The 17,844-nt window shown below is 34.6% G+C and overlaps 1 pseudogene; it reads left to right on the forward strand.

Annotated features, from left to right (window-relative positions):
- The window catches only part of LOC125097756 (tigger transposable element-derived protein 1-like), an 85,601-nt pseudogene extending 68,072 nt beyond the window's left edge, over positions 1-17,529 (forward strand).
- Positions 17,530-17,844: the final 315 nt, after the last annotated feature.

Consider the following 17,844-nt stretch of genomic DNA (forward strand, 5'->3'; position numbering starts at 1 on the left):
ATCAGTTGAAGGTCTTAACAGAAAAAGCTGACCTCCCCAGCAGAAGAGGGAATTCTGCCAGCAGACTATTTTTGGACTCAAAGTGCAGCACTTCTCTAGTTTCCAACCTACTGGTCTAGCCTGCAGATTTTGGACTTGGCAAACCACAATTGTGTGAGCCCCTCTCTCTCTTACTCTCTCTCTCTCTCTCTACACACACACACACACACACACACACACACACACATACATCTGTATATGTATATGTATATATATACACATGTACAGGTATATATGTATACATATATATCTACATACATATATATATCTATACATCTACATATATATCTAAATAAATGTGTGTATATATATACACACAGAGATTCATAAGTATCTAAATATATGTATATACACACATACATGCATACATATATGTACATGTATACATATATACACACATTCTCTTGGTTTTGATTCTCTAGGGAACCCTGAGTAATACAACTGCCAAAGCTTTTATTATTTCTACTCTTAAAGATCCCTTGATAGTCTCTCCTACTCCCAGCTTTATTGAGATATAACTGGCACAAAATATTGTATAAGTTTAAGCTGTACAAATATGATGATTTGATACACATATATATTGTAAAATGATTATGAAAATATGGTTAGTTAACATATCAAACACTTCATAACTACCATCTATTTTGGTGGGGGGTGGAGTGAAACATTTAAGATCTATTCTCTCAGCAACTTTCAAGTAAGGATTGCAATATTGTTAACTATAGTCACTATCCTGTACATTAGATCCTAAGAACTTATTCATCTTAAAACTGGAAGTTTATGCCTTTTGTTCCAATTTCCTTATTTCCCACACCCCCAGCCTCTGAAAATCCCCATTCTGTTCTGTTTCTATGAGTTCAACTTTTTTTTTTAGGTTACACACATGAGAAAAGACAGCATTTGTCTTTCTCTGTCTGACTTACTTCACTTAGCAAAATATCCTTAAGATCCATCTATATTGGGGCACCTGGGTGGCTCAGTGGGTTAAGCCTCTGCCTTCGGCTCAGGTCATGATCTCAGGGTCCTGGGATTGAGCCCCGCATCGGGCTCTCTGCTCAGCAAGCAGTCTGCTTCCCGCTTTCTCTCTGCCTGCCTCTCTGCTTACTTGTGATCTCTCTCTCTCTGTCAAATAAATAAAATTTTTAAAAAAGATCCATCTATATTGTCACGAATGTCAGGATTTCCTTATTGTGGCTGAATGGTATTTCCAGTGTGTGTATGTATTCATGTGCATACATCCATGTTGTGTGTGTATGTGTGGGTGTACATACCACATTTTCTTTATCAGGAAATTACCTTTGATAGACGTTTGGGTGGTCCATCTGCTGGACACTTACATTGTTTCCATGTCTTGTCTATTGTAAATAATGCTACAATGAATATTGGGGTGCAAATATCTATTTGAGATAGTGATTTCATTTCCTTCAGATATATACCAGAAATAGAATTCTGGATCATACTACTTTTAATTGTTTGAGGATCTCTGTAGTCTTTTTCCATTGTGGCTGTACAGTTTACATTCCCATATCATTTCTACTCTTCATCTGAGATCTTAGTCACCTGTGGAAAATCTCTGTAATTCTTTCAGTAGGCAAATTCTCTCTGTTCCATATTCCAATCCTACCTTTTTCAATTTGTATTAAGATAGAGGAGAGAAAAAAAGGAGAAAGGAAAGATGAATTTAATTGTAACTGGCAAGAACCTAAGCTTAGTGTTAGTAGAATTCTCAACTGTTTTAAGGTAGATCCATACAAAACCCTTATTTCTTCTTTCTAATGAATTAAGTCTTATTTTCTCTAAAGTCTCAAAAAATATATCAATATGGCATAATTAGCTCTTTAACTTGTCTCATGTAATTTATTAAAGAAAAAATGAAATGATTCTATGTATTATTTATACTAAGAAATCAATTATTTTCAGTTTACCTTTTTTCGTTTTATTTTAATGCTCAACAGTCTATTTAACATCAATGTAAACAGATAAATATTTAGAACTTGAAAATAAAAAGAAGAATTTTTTTAAAGATTTTATTCATTTATTTGACAGACAGAGATTGCAAGTAGGCAGAGAGGCAGGCAGAGAGAGAGGGGGAAGCCGGCTCCCCGCTGAGCAGAGAGCCCAATGCGGGGCTCGATCCTAGGACTCTGGGATCATGACCCGAGCTGAAGGCAGAGGCTTTAACCCACTGAACCACCCAGGCACCCCAAAAGAAGAATATTTCTTAAAAAATGAAAATTAAGCCAGTATCTGTCTTTGACAACAAAGTTGACCATTTTGACTACATAAATTTAATTACAAAGAAAATATATGCATATAAAAATCATGTTGCTCACATTGTACATCCATACTCCAGTGATATCCTAGGGATGTTAGTAAAAATATTATCATCCATTGAGTGATAGCTACAACTTTAATGCAAATAGTACACTGGAGAATTTTTAGAATAGAGCACACATACACATTGAATGGTCTTCTGATTATACTGTTTCTTTTGCATGTGTGTATGTCTATGTGATTTTTAGATATTTATAGTGTTTAGGTAAGGGCCAAGCAATTGAAGGTAAGCAGAATTTCTTTGAAACAAACAAGAAAAGAATTTTTAAAGGAATTTTCAGTTAAACAGGAAAACTAGATGAAGATTTCTCCAATTTCAGAGAAAAGATGTAGAACACTTTTCAGGCAGAAAGTGCTCTCTCCTGAGTGACCCAGTGTTGGCCTTTACTGCAGGAATAGATTTGTTTTGGTAGACTGCTGTAGCCAGCTACCTGCAGAGAGAAGGGAATCCTAGTAGAGAGAATTCTTAATACAGTAGTTAAATATTCTTTCATTTGGGTGAAGTTTCCCATATGGTATTCTCTTATTTTCAGCATAATTTATAGACTTTTAATTTTAAAACGCTTTATTTCACAATAAGTAAAAATAATTTTGAAATCAACTTGAGAATTGTATATCCTTTGTGAAAAGTTTTAACCTATTCAAACAAAACAAGTCCACTCTGGAATGGCTGAGAACAATATGTAAAATGAATGAGAAAAGAAAATAGAGCAGAGTGTACCAGATGTTTTTCATGTGTTGGGTGTACATATATCTTTCTTTTTCAGCTTTTAGTTGCAGATTGAGTGCAATGTACATCATTTTATTCACAATAGATGGCTATGTATCATCTATTCACATATGGATATCATCTCTCTCAAGATTTATTGAAATAAAAAGATAGGAAAACACAACATAGTATATAGGCTGAATTCTCTATAAGCAAATGTGAATTATGTAGTTAGATGCTCTCTTCAAGGGATTTCTTATCACTGTCTCACTGGGTAGTATAAGGATTAATTAGTTAAAGTTTGAAGGCTCTTTAAGCATTATCGTGGTAACTCGTAAGTGAGGCACAGTGATTTGCAACCTCATCAGCCCTTTGAAATGTGTGTCTAGCCCGATTCACAGTTTTCTCTTACAGTGTTTTATGGATTGGAAAGTTCTTATCAGATTTTGAAGATGAAACATGTTCTATTGAAATCACACTAATCGGCACAATCTTTTTTTCCACGTATTTAGTAAATTCATGTTTCTCAAAATGAAAGGAAATTTGAGATGATTCTGAAGATAGTTTTATAAAGCATGATTTTGACATCCATTACAACTCTTGTATTATCATTAGATTGACTAAGCTGTAGTTCTCTTAATTAGTTCAACCAAAGTCTAGTTCATTTGCATGAAGGTAGCTATTTCCATCTTTTATGGGAAAGACTTTAAAAGAGGCAAGCATTCACTGTTTCCAAAATCTTATATAGATTTTATTGGCATATTTCAATCATTTCTCACTGTAATAATGCCAATTCTGAAGTGTTATTTATTATATTTCTTAAGAAGAGCCTTTAAATAGTTAAATACAGTAATTATTCTGCATACATCTTTCACTTTCCTTCTACTCTATGATTGTATATGGTAATGTGTCAAGAACAGTGATATGCTGATTATATATTTTATTTCATATTTCATATTTATAAAAAGTTTTTCTTTGATGAAGTACCACATTTGCCAGTTTTCCTTTTTTGAACCCCTTGGAAATGGCAATGAAGTTATGGAATTTTTTTAAGCACAGTAGATTTGTAAAAAGCTGATTCCAAGTTAAACTTGATATTGTTCTTTATTAAATTATTTTGTTTTTTAAAAACATAAAATACAAATGGTATAATAAATATCTATTTAACTCCACCCAGAAATAGCTGTTAATGCATACCTTGTTCTTTTTGCATTACATTCAGTTACAGTTGTGTTGTCTTCTTAGATCCATTACTTTGCCGTGTCCTGTGGTGCCATAATTATGAACCTTAGGTTTAACTTTACCTTCATGCTTTCATGGTCTCATTGGAATGTATAGGTTTATGAATAATACTAGTAGTTTCTGAGTTTTTAATGTATGTGAATATTTTTATAAGGCACGTATCATTGCATTATTTTTTTCCATGTAATATTCTTGTTGAGAACTATGCATATCCTGTAGATCCCAGTCTGCTATATTCTGTCTTGTTCCATAATGTGTTTACCTAAGTGTTGTGATGAAAAACCTTCTTCATGCTTCCAGGTATACATGTATAAGAATGTCTGATGAATATGTAGAAAAGGAATAGCTAGATTGCAGGGTATACATGATTTCAGTTGGGGGGAGGTCAAACATCCTCATTTGTTCCCAGGAGTGCTATTTAACTAGTCTTTCCACACATCCTGATGTGTGGCTTAGCATCTCTCCTGGATTTTTCTTTTTCAAATGAAGATTATCACAAATTGCATTGATAAAAACTAGTATGGGTTTGTTAAATGTCCATGATGTGTAATTCTTGCAGCTTTTGTCACAGCTGTATTAGAATAAATACTAGGCAAAGAACATGTTAACAGAGTTCTAAGCTTAATAGGGGGTTAAATGTGAAAATTGGCTCTATTTTTCTGATCCATTTCAACTAAAACATAGCTAATGCCTCATTTTCTAGGACAACATGCAGAATTCTGGATGATAAAACAATGTGTACTGAGTCGTTGGGTCAGTATACTGGCTAGGGACAACTAAACTCCTTCCAATCTTGCATGATGGTGGTGGGAACATTGGACAGAGTTTTTTATGCCATCTGCTTAACTGAAACTACCAGGCAACTGTATGGTGGGGTTTAGGGCAAATAAAGGAATTAGAGGGTTGGGTCTATGCGAATAAGATTCAGGGAATGGAAGCTGAGCACACAGATAGTGGTTAATTGATTTTATAGCGGTTTTGTCATCCTTAAACATCTACAACTATTTGTTTATTGGGTTGGTTAGTAATGATTACTTATTTTGAAATAATGTTTCACCAGTGGGTTAAAACAATAAAAGTGCATGTTTAGTTGAACATTGAATACTGAATTTCTCTTTCAAGAAAGTGTATGGCAACCATAAACTTTGTACAATGCATCTGTTGGTCTTTTCTAGCAGTTCTTGGGCTCTGGGGCTCTAAAGTTGAGTAGTCTCATGAAATTCAAAAGATAAAAAGCTAGGGGGAAAATGGTTATTTTAAAAGTTAATGGTTACATTAAGAAAACTGCCTGAAGATGCCATTTTCACAGGCTTAATATGTGAACTGGAGAAAGTGTTCATCATTTTGAGAAGCATGGTTTTTCATTTAGATCAAATTGCTGTTTTCTGAAACAAATCATGATCATTTTTTATTCCAAATCTTTTTTCACTTATGAAATATGCAGCAATGCTGTTAATACGTTACCTCCATTAGCAGCAGAGGAAATTCACAAGCAGTTGAATGTTGTCAGTTAGGTATTTCACACAGAAAATCAGATCTAAAAATGCTTCAATTGAACATCCAATTTATGGAAACGAAATAAGGCTTTGGAAGTTTATTCTGCTAGAAATGAAACATTTGACAGTATTTTAAATGTTTTTAAAAATTCATTCAATAAAAGTAAACATGGGTGATAACTCTTGGTGAGAACATGAATTATCTTTGGAAAAAACTGTGGATAATTTTATAAAAAGTCAATGATAAACTGCATTAAAAAAATGCAATTTTCCAGAAAAGAATCAAAAATAATTAAAGCTAACACACCACTTTAAGTATACAAATATGTTCCAGAATAATTATTCTACTTGCTATTTCTAATGTTTAAATAAGTAAGTTATTTTTATTTTGCTTCAAGGTATATGATTATGATTTCAAATTTTTGAAAAGTTTTATTTTCAAAAACAATTTTTGAAGAGAGTTACTTATAAGACCATCAATGTAATAAAAACAATTTGTCAGTCAGTAAATATAAAAACAAATATTAAATATCACATAATTTTATTTATCTCAGTATACTGTTTTATTCTAAAAACCTCACAGTTTGACAGTACATTTTTATAGTCACCCTAGTTTCACTGGACATCACTAAATTACTCTATGGATTGATGCAACAAATTTATTCCTTATTATCAGTTGGTATTGTTCTAAAAGTTGCCATAATGATGGCCACTTTCCTTCAATAATGAAGGAAAGGTGGAACTTAGTGTGGTTTTGAGTTGTATCTTCCTAATTCTTAATGAGTTTCAATATCTTGTCAATTTTTATTGGCCATTAGAATTTTCTCTTTTTGTTTGTCTGCCTCCTTTTTTCTATTAGGTTAAATTGTCTTATTTTCTTGTGGATTTTTAAGAGTTTTTTTTATATTTGGGAGATACTATTATTTTTTCCATATCTATATATATATAGATAGATATAGATATAGATATAGATATAGATATATTTTAAGATTTTATTTATTTATTTGACAGAGATCCCAAGTAGGCAGGGAGGCAGGCAGAGAAAGAGGAGGAAGCAGGCTCTCTGCAGAGCAGAGAGCCCGATAAGGCGCTTGATCCCAGGACCCCAGGATCATGACCTGAGCCGAAGGCAGAGACTTTAACCCACTGAGCCACCCAGGCGCCCCTCCATTTATATTTTTAATAATGGAGTCTCATCTGGAGTTTCACGGGCACCCAAAGTAAGTTTTGGAACGCAAGATCTGAAGGTTCTCAAAAAGCCAACTCAGAAGTTATTCTGGGACTATAATGGTAACTTCAAATGAATTAAAGTATTTTGCCATTTCAACAAAATGTATTTAAAGATATTCATTAAAAAGCTATAAAGCACTTAATGCTATCATAAAAATGCATTTAAATGGCTGTTTCAACAAGATCCGCTGTCCTCATAGAAAGAACCTACTTATTAAATGTTGATTACTTATCTCCTGGATGATCTACTAAATATTTTACAATTGCCTTTTGGTATTAAATAACCCCTTAGTGTGTTTGTTAAAAACCCAGGTTCTCCAAGTGCTATTTCACATCACTGAGTCAGAATTTCCAAAGAAAATCCATCAAACTCTGGATTTTTAAAAAGACCTAAGTCATTTTTACCTTTGAGAAAGTTTGGGAAAATCTACTCTGACACAAATAGCAAAAACAATGGAAAACAAGTTAAGAGTCAGAAAGAAATACCTTATCCTCTTGCCAGCCTGCTCCTTCCCTAATCATCTGCCTTCATTTTCTTTCTCAATCTCGGTAAATAATGCTCCAGGCATCCAGCATTTCACGAGAGTCAGAAATCTGTTGGTTTGCAATTTAGCAAAGAGTAAGAAAACTATTTCTGAGCATTTTCCTTGAGAGCATAAAATTTCTGGCTCCACACTCATGTGTCAGTTAATGCTTATTTCTTGCTATAAAATAGCAGTATTTAACAAAAATGTTTTGTCACTGTGGCCAGATAACCTCTGTAAATATTCCACTGAAACTAAGATTATATTGAAAATTTGGAGAATGACATTTTGAATTCCAGATATTCAAGGGCTGCAAAAAAGCAGCTTGAGATAAAAGAAGCTATATTGAGAAGGGTTCTTACTCTTATTAACTTCTAAATTGTTTTGTGTTGAAGTAGATGTACGGGTATTGGATGAACAGGTAGGTCACTGAAGGATAACTGTAGTTAGAGTTGTGAAAGCTTTGGGGAGATTGCACAAGGTAAGATCTCCACAGGAAATTTAGACCTTGGCTCAGCTGGGAGATTTTGAAGACAAGGATATTTCTGATTCTTCATTGATTCTCGAGCAGGCTCTTAAGGGGAGATAGCACAATATTGTGAGAAAAGACCAATTTTGTAGTCAGATAACAGACTTTGAGAAGTTAGCTAACTGTTTTAAGTCTCAAATTTCAGGTTTGGGAAATGGGTTAAAAGTATCTACTACCAGAGAGGGTGGTTATAAAAATTATATAATAAAATAATGGCAATTGATTATATTTGCCCTATACTTGTCCTTAAAACAAAGACCCCATTTAACTTAGTTACTTTGTATAGCTTAGTATGGGCATATTTAGGAAACACCTTCCTGCTGATGAAGAAAAGAATGGTTATTCTGGTAAAATAGGGTACGTAGTCCAACATTGACTTTTCAGGATTCCAGCTGTTCTGTAAGGAAATTGACATGACTTGCAAAAAAAGTGGATAATTGTGGGTTATTTAGGAGATGGCCATCATTTACTATGCCTGTACAATTCTCAGAGGGGACATACTGTTTGCACCGAAGAGTAAGATGAAAAGGAAGAAGAGTCACTGGGAAAACCTTGCCTCAAGGATGAATCCTCTAAATTTCTAGTGTGAAATACTGGGTGTCTGGTGCTGCTAACTTCTGAGCTAGAGGAGTACCATAGGAGGACACATGCTTTGTGGGCAAGGTAAAAGGACTTGTGCTGATATGTAGACATGCAAAGTAGAAAATTTTACATGTCCCATCTGGCAATCAGAGCAAAGATCCAGCCTGGAATGTAACTTTGTTAGTGGATAACAGAAACAGTGTTTAAAGCTCCAAGAATGCATACACTTAGGAAGGAAATCAAGAGAATCCATCATTAAGACCTAGCAATTCCAACATCTAGAGATTTGGTAGATGAGCCAACAAAATACAAATAAAGTTCATGTTAAAATAAATGGAAAATGATATCACTAAGAGATATTAAGATAGCCTATTAGCGAATTGAGAGCATAATATAATTTATAGATTATCTTTGATCAGGTATCCAAATGTAAAACAATGAAACCCCTTACATGTTTGAAGTAAATATATAAAATGAAATTATTTTTAATGTCAATATTTTATAAGCCAAAATTAAATCATTATCATAAATTCTATTAGCAGATGTGTTCTATTATTTCCTTCCTTCTTTATTTGTATGTCCTACAAATTCACTGTACGGGGACTTCTCCTAACCCAATTAAAGTTTTATTTAAGATTTCCTGTCTGCTTTTAATATGTGCAACACCACATTCCTCAGCAGAGAGGAAATGCAGAATTTGAGATGTTAAGTTTAAAACACCTTTGCTTTTTAGGGTTGGGCTTCTGAAATGTGTTTTACTTAGGGATTCTCATCAGATCTTGATTTTTCAGGTTTCTGTGATTGCTTCTCCAAAATAATCAGTGTCTGAAGGTGATGACTACAATAAAATTAAAATTATGCAGGCTTTTGAGAAAATTATGTGTAAGAGAATTCCAAGCTCTTAAATTTGAGTCCGTAATAGCATTGTTTTCCTCTAAGTGAGTTCTCCACTCACTTTCTCCAGAATTTCAATCCTTTTCTTCCCCTCAGACAAGATAATACAACTAACAACATTGTTAAGCTTGAGATTCTTATCCATAAAATTAAAGACTGCAGAAAAATTTTAAAAATTCAATCATTCCATGAATTCTCCATATGGAATTTTGTCAGGATGTAACTATGAAGTGGTTAAATTTTACCTCAGTGTCTTTGCCCCCCTTTCTTCCTTGTGTACCTTTTCCTTTCTCTGGGCACCTAATGCCTGAGTGTGGTCCACCATCAATATATAGATTAATTTAGGGAGAGGCGTTGTTTCTAGTATATAAAGATTTCTTAATCGTTACTGGATTATATTACTCTCCATATTTATTTAGGCTGTCTTTTATTTCTTTTAATAAAGTCTCATGATTTTCCTTGAAAGACATATAATTTTCCCTAGGTTTATTCCGGTATATCTGATAATTTTGTTCTTGTTAATAGTATCAATTAAAATTTACACTACTTCTTGGTGTAAATAGTTACAATTATATTTGTCTATTAATCTTGTTCAATGTCACTGAACTCTTATTCATGCTAGTAACTTATTTTCACTTTTATTTTTCTGTGTGAGTAATCATATCTTCTGCAAATAATTTGTTTCTTCCTTTCCTTTTATATAACTTTTTACAAATTTTTTTAAATGTTATATTATATTTATTAGGAATTCCAAAACAGTGTTGAATAAAAATGCTGATACTGGGAATCTTTGTTTTGTTTTGCTTTTTAAAATAAAAAGTTCTTAAAGCTTCATCATTAAGGTGTGGTGTTTTGTGTGAGAGAGTAGTAGGAACATCATATGGTAAGGAAATTCTCATGTAATTCTAACTTGCTAAGTTTACTTATTTGATTTGATTTTAACACAAAGGGGTGTTGAATTTTATCAAAGGCTTTTTTTCCTGCATTGACTGAAATGGCAACATTACTTTTTCTCTATTTAATGTAATAAAAGTATACGATTAAATTTTGTAAAGTGTGCTTATCTTAAAACTGTTCCTCCATTGTCTGTGGAGAGGAGCACCTTAAAGAACTATATGTATTTTGTTTATTGCATTTAGTTTGACACTGGTATGTTTTAGATACCGATTCCAACTCTTTAATGGTTCTAAGTTTGATTTTCCCATTTCTTACGAGTTACTTTTGACAATTTTTTAATTGTTCATTTCAACGTTTACAATTCATCACTCTTGATTGTTCATAGCATATTTTTAAGATATATAAAAATATCTCATGATTGTCTCTTTTATCATTCATTACTAAATTTGCCTTTGTATTTTATTTTCCTTTTTCTTCTATATGTTTGCCTGAGAAGCATCTCTTTCATTAGCCTTTTCAAAGAAGCAGCTCTGATTCTCTTGATTATCTCTATTCTTTGTTTTCCATTTCTGTAATTTTTAGTTCCTCTATGTATTATTTCCTTCTTTCTGCTTTCTTTGTGCTTACTCTATTGTTATTTTTATATATTTTTGAATGGGGAGATAAATAGTTCATGAATTTTCAGTCCATTTTTTTCCTTCTAATATATTCCCTTAAAGCCTCCAAGTGGACTCTTTTCTGGCTCATCCGTATAGTGTAAGTTGAGCTAAAGAGTGTTTTTTTTTTTTTTTTTTTTTTTTTTGTCCCATGTCTCTAAATATTTTCCAGTGTTCTTCTTAGTTCTAGGTTTAGTTTGGCATTCTGTTTAGGACAGTTTGGTGTTTGTTGTTAACTTAATCTGCTTATCACTTACTGTGCTTTTGAGACTGAATATTAATATACTTTATCTATTCTCATTTCTCAGTGAGTGCTTCCTTGAGCCTTGCCTCTCACCTCTTTTCTCTATTTACCTCTTCTGGAATTCCCATCTAACTGATATTAAACTGGTCATTCTCTCCTACATGACTCCTTAATCTCCTGTTTTTATTTTCTATTTCTGACACTGTCGCATTCTAAAAATTTTCCCTAGATTATTTTCTAGTTTTTTTATTCTGTCTTCATCTTTGTCTAATTTTATCTTTATCCTGTTCATCTACTTGTTTTGGATGTTATTTAGGTGATTTTTAAATCTGTCTGTTTTTTTTTTTTTTTTTAAAGATTTTATTTATTTATTTGACAGATAGAGATCACAAGTAGACAGAGAAGCAGGCAGAGAGAGAGAGGGAAGCAGACTCCCTGCTGAGCAGAAAGCCCGATGCGGGGCTCGATCCCAGGACCCTGAGATCATGACCTGAGCCGAAGGCAGCGGCTTAACCCACTGAGCCACCCAGGCGCCCCTGTCTGTTGTTTTTTTAATGTCTTATTCTTTTCCTACTTTAACAATTACTTCAAAAAATCATTTTAATACTAATTTCTTATCATCTTTCAGTTTATCATTCCATCATCAAATACTTGCTATTGTAGTAGGCTGACCACAATTTGTTTGAATTTCCTCATAGTGGATTTGCATGTATCATGAAACCTAAACTATCATCAATTATAAGATAAAACTTTCTTTTTATATTCTTAATAAAAATAAAGCCAGCTACTGATTTCCAGATATCCAAAAGTGTGAAAAATGCCTCTAAATATGAGTAAATATGACAAAGACACATCCTTTTGTGTTGTGTATGTCCTGAATAATGAATTCCCCTTTAGCAAGGATTTGTGTGTGTGTGTGTGTGTGTGTGTGTGTGTGTGCATGATGGTCATCTGTGTAGCTACTTTGTGGGAGCATTTTTCCAGAGTGGTTTTCATGTCCTTAAACCAAAATCCCTTGGAACAGTGCTGACTGGAGACTAATTTTTACATGAATTTCTGTACTTGAAATTTCCTGGATCATGTAGGTGATATAAATTTGATCTTAAAATCACAAGGCTGAGCCCTACTCCTTGGAATTCTCAGGGACTATATTTTCTTTTTCTCCTGAGAATCAAATGCAGAGATAAACAGAACCATATGCAATCTCACTTCCTGCAGATCCCAAGGTCTCTCCTGTCCCATGTGGACCTTGAAATTCATGCCTGTTAATTCTCCAAGGCAAAAAACCTTCCTACTTCCCAGAGCAGACCTCAGATCAGTTCTTCATTCTTAGGTCTTATATGTTCCTCTTTAAGTCCAGGTTCCGAGGACTTTCTTTTAGTATCAGTGAGTTCAGTACTCTTTTAAATATTATCCTTTAACCTATTATTTGTAATTGATTATAATATAAATTTGTAGATTGCCTAGCTGTGCAATACCAGCTAAGAAGTTTGTTTATTTTATAATGGATACCAATCAGGATACATAAACATATGTACATAGTCTACTGCTATATATATTTTATTATATATAAAATATATATGTATTATATATAAAATATATGTATGTATTATATGTAATATATGTATATATAAAATATATATATATGTGTGTGTGTGTATGTACATATATATTAAAGCAGTCTCCATGCCCACCGCAGAGCCCAACACAGGGCTTGAACTCACAACCTTAAGATCATGACCTCAGCCCAAACCAAGGGTTGGATGCTCAACCGACTGAGCTACAAAGGCGCTCCTAAATTTTCTCAACTGCTATTGGTGTATTTTAATGCCTTTAACATTACTCAAAAATTCACAATGATTTTCTTTTTCCATTTGGATCCATTTTCATCTGTTTCCATTTCCATTTCTTCTCTGAGTTTTATTTTTAGTTTTTATTTCCCATCTTCTTTCCTTTGAGCCATTGCTACTGATCTTTCATTTTGTTTCAATGAGGCCATCTTTCTTTAATGTTTTAGATTTTACCATGAAATATTTGCTGTTTTTTATCTGTTTCATGATATAATTCTTCTTTTCTGTATTTTTATGTTATTGTTTATATTATTGATATTCTTCCCTTTTCTTTTCTTATATCCTTACAGAGCTTCTTTGTTGGTTACTTTCTGCTAAGTACTAATCTTTCATGGGTTCATTCTTCTGGGGTGATCTGTGCTGTGATAAATGGTGTAGGGAAGTGGCCAGGAGAATGAGCTGGGAGAGAACACTTCCTCTTCTATACTCAGAACTTGGAGTTTGTTTTTTCCTTAGGTTATAAGAATGTTTGCAGGGACTATCAAAGAAGTCCCAGTTCTTAAATATTTCTGTGGACTAGGTTCTCTCCAGGTGTCTTATATCAGTAATTGTACAAATTACTTCTCCTCATATTGATTTTCCTAAAAAACAACAACTGTTTCCTGCAAACATGACAGTGCTGAATTATTCCTCATGCAGTCCCAATCCTGTGCTACTCTGCTAAATCCCACAAGACTTAAAACATGTCATGCAGGGATGTCTGAGTGGCTCAGCTGGTTAAGCATCTGCCTTCAGCTCAGGTCATGATCCCGGGGTCCTGGGATGGAGTCCCACATCGGGCTTCTTGCTCATCAGGGAGCCTGCTTCTCCCTCTGCTTTTGTCTGCAGCTCCCCTGCTCGTGTTCTCTCTCTCTCTCTGACAAATAAATGAAGAAATAAAACCTTTAAAAAAAAAAGTGTTATGCATTCCACCTGGCATACCAAGACCTGGATGTTTTGGGGAAGGAGATGTTCTTTATATAACTCAAAGAATGATGCTTTTTTTTTAAATTAACATATAATGTATTATTTGTTTCAGGGGTACAGGTCTGTGAATCAACAGTCTTACACAATTCACAGCACTCACCATAGCACATACCCTCCCCAATGTCCATCACCCAGCCACCCCATCCCTCCAACCCACCTGCCTCCAGCAACCCTCAGTTTGTTTCCTGAGATTAAGAGTCAAAATAAGTCAATCAGAGAAAGACAATTATCATATGATCTCATTGGTATGAGGAATTTAAGAAACAAAGCAGAGGATCATAGGGGAAGGGAGGGAAAAATGAAACAAGATGAAACCAGAGAGGGAGAATGATGCCTTCTTGAGAAGTAATTTGCCCTCCATTTGATGTCTGCAAGAGTATAACTGAGCACTGCTCTGAATGTTTCTTTTTTGCCACCCCTGGTAGCCTTACCTCACAGCCTATGGTCCAGGATCAGTGCAGGGGTAAGCAGTGGCTTACCTAGCACTCCTCACCTACTGTAACACATACAAACTAAGTAACAACAGAGGGCTGACTATGCAATCGCAGCTTTATGACATGCCCTTTAGCATCTTATGTATGTCCAAACCATTATGAGGTTTAAGGAAAGCATTCAAGTTTAGCCCTCAGAGATTTCTTAGTGGCCCTATTAAGACATTTTTTACCTCTGTTGGAAAATGATTTTACTTTCTCTTGATGATTCTTATTCTGTATATGTTTGTTTTTTTCTAGATAGAAGAACAAGATTGAAATATTTTTATAAATCCTTACATGAAAATAAGCCTCTAAATCACTTAAAAATATATATGTAAGGTCATATGTTGGCTCCTTTTTATTATAAACATAACTTGTTCTATTGAATTTTGTTTTTTTGATACTTTGCAGATATTGCATTTTTATAAATTGAAAAACAACTTCTGGTATCCTGCTTCAAAAAAGTCTATTAATGCATTTTTCTAATGATATTCACTCACTTTGTGTACATTTTGGTAATTCTCACAGTATTTCAAAATTTTTCATTATTATTATGTTTGTTATGGTGACCTGTGATCCGTGATCTTTGATGTTGCTATTAAAACTGCAGCATCACACGCTGTGTCTATGTAAGATGGTGGACTTAGTCCACAAATGTTTGTGTTCTGATGCTCCACCAACTGGCCTACACCCTGTCTCTCACCCTATCCTTGGGCCTCCCTATTCCCTGAGACACAAAACTATTCCATTTAGGCCAATTAATTAATAATCCTTCAATGGCCTCTAAGTCCTTATGTAAAAGGAAGAATTACAACATTCTCATTTTTTATTTATTTATTTATTTATTTATTTGACAGAGATCACAAGTAGGCAGAGAGGCAGGCAGAGAGAGAGGGGGAAGCAGACTCCCTGCTGAGCAGAGAGCCCAATGCGGGGGCTCGATCCCAGAACCCCGGGATCATGACCTGAGCCGAAGGCAGAGGCTTAACCCACTGAGCCACCCAGGCGCCCCCACCATTCTCATTTTAAGTCAGAAGCTAGAAATCATTAATCTTAGTGAGCAAGGCATGTTGAATGCTGAAATAGGCTAAAAGGTAGGACTTCTATGCCAACAGTTAGCTGAGTTGTGAATATAAAGGAAAAGTTCTTGAAGGAAATGAAAAGTGCTTATGCCAAAGTTTACTCCAGAAAACGGTCCTAACTCTCGTCAGTTCTATGAAGGTTGAGAGAGGTGAAGAAGTAGCAGAAGAAAAGTTTGAAGCTAGCAGATGCCACTTTATGAGGTTTAAGGAAAGCAGCCATCTCCATAATAAAAGGTGCAACACGAAGCAGTAAGCGCTGATGTAGAAGTTGCAGCACGTTATCCAGAAGGTCTTTAAGCTGAGGTGATGAACAACGTTACCTACACTAAGCAATATATTTTCAATGTACAGGAAACAGCATTCTTGTGGAAGATGCTGTTATCTAGGACTTTCATAGCTAGAGAGAAGAAGTCATTGCCTGGCTGGCAAAGGACAGCAGTCAAAGAACTGACTCTCTTGTTAGGGACTAAGAAACTTGGTGACTTTGAGTTGAAGCCAGTGGTCACTGACCATTCAGAAAATCCTAGGCTCTTTAAGAATTCTGCCAAATCTACACTGCTTGTGCTCTAAAGTGGAACTACAAAGCCTGGAAGACAGTATATTTGTCTACACAATGGTTTACTCAACATCTTAAGTCCCTACTGAGATTCACTGCTCAGAAAAAAAGATTCATTTCTAAGTGTTACTGGTCATGGACAATGTGCCTGATCACCCAAGAACTCTGATGAAGATGTATAATGAGGTTAATGGTGTTTTCATACCTGTTAACACAGTATCCATTCTGCGGCTCTTGGGCCAAGGAGTAATTTTCACTTTAAGTCTTCTTATTTAAGAAATAACATTTCATATTTATCATAGGTAGTGATTCCTCTTGGGGATCTGGACAAAGGAAATTGAAAACCTTCTGGAAAGGATTCACCATTCTAGATGCCATTAAGAACATCTGTGACTCATGGGAAGAGGTAAAAATATTAACATCAACAGGAGTTTGGAAGAAGTTGATTTCAACCCTCATGGAGGACTTTGAGGGGTTCAAGCCTTCACTGGAGGAAGTGACTGCAGGTGTGGTGGAAATAGTAAGAGAACTGCACTTAGAAGAGGAGCCTAAAGATGGGACTGGATTGTTGTCATCTTATGATAAAACGTTAAGAGGTGAGGAGTTCCTTCTTATGAATGAGCAAAGAAAATGATTCCTTGATGGGGCGCCTGGGTGGCTCAGTGGGTTAAGCCGCTGCCTTCGGCTCAGGTCATGGTCCCAGGTCCTGGGTTCGAGCCCCACATCGGGCTTTCTGCTCAGCAGGGAGCCTGCTTCCCTCTCTCTCTGTCTGCCTCTCTGCTTACTTGTGATTTCTCTCTGTCAAATAAATAAATAAAATCTTTAAAAAAAAAAAAAAAAAAAGAAAATGATTCCTTGAGATGGGATCTCTTCCTGGTGAAGATGCTATGAAAATTGTTAAAATGACAAAAAAGGATTTAAAATTTTACATGAATTTAGTTGATAAAGCAGTGTCAGGCTTTGTGAAGATTGACTCCAATTTTGAAAGAAATGTTACTGTAGGTAAAATGCTATCAAATGACATCGCATGTTATAGAGAAGACATTCACCAGAGGAGGAGTGAGTTGATGTGGTAAACTTCACTGTTGTCTTATTTTAAGAAATTACCACAGCCACCCCAGCCTTCAACAGTCAGCACAATGATTAGTCAAGCCAGCAAGACCCTTGATAAACAAAAATATTACAACTCTTTGAAAACTAGGATGATATTTGCATTTTTAATTTAAGTATTTTTAAATTGAGGTAAGTACATTATTTTTATACATGATGCTATTGCATATTTAATAGACTATAGTTTAAGTATAATATTTATATGAACTTGGAAACCAAAAAATTCATTTGATTCACTTTATTGTGATATTTGCTTTACTACAGTGGTCTGAAACCAAACCTATATCATCTTTTATTTTTTTAAAGATTTTTTATTTATTTATTTGACAGACAGTTCACAAGTTGGCAGAGAGGCAGGCAGAGAGAGAGAGGAGAAAGCAGGCTCCCTGCTGAGCAGAGAGCCCAATGTGGGGCTCGATCCCAGGACCCTG

Source organism: Lutra lutra, chromosome 1 (assembly GCF_902655055.1).
Source record: "Lutra lutra chromosome 1, mLutLut1.2, whole genome shotgun sequence".
In the NCBI taxonomy this organism is placed as follows: domain Eukaryota; kingdom Metazoa; phylum Chordata; class Mammalia; order Carnivora; family Mustelidae; genus Lutra; species Lutra lutra.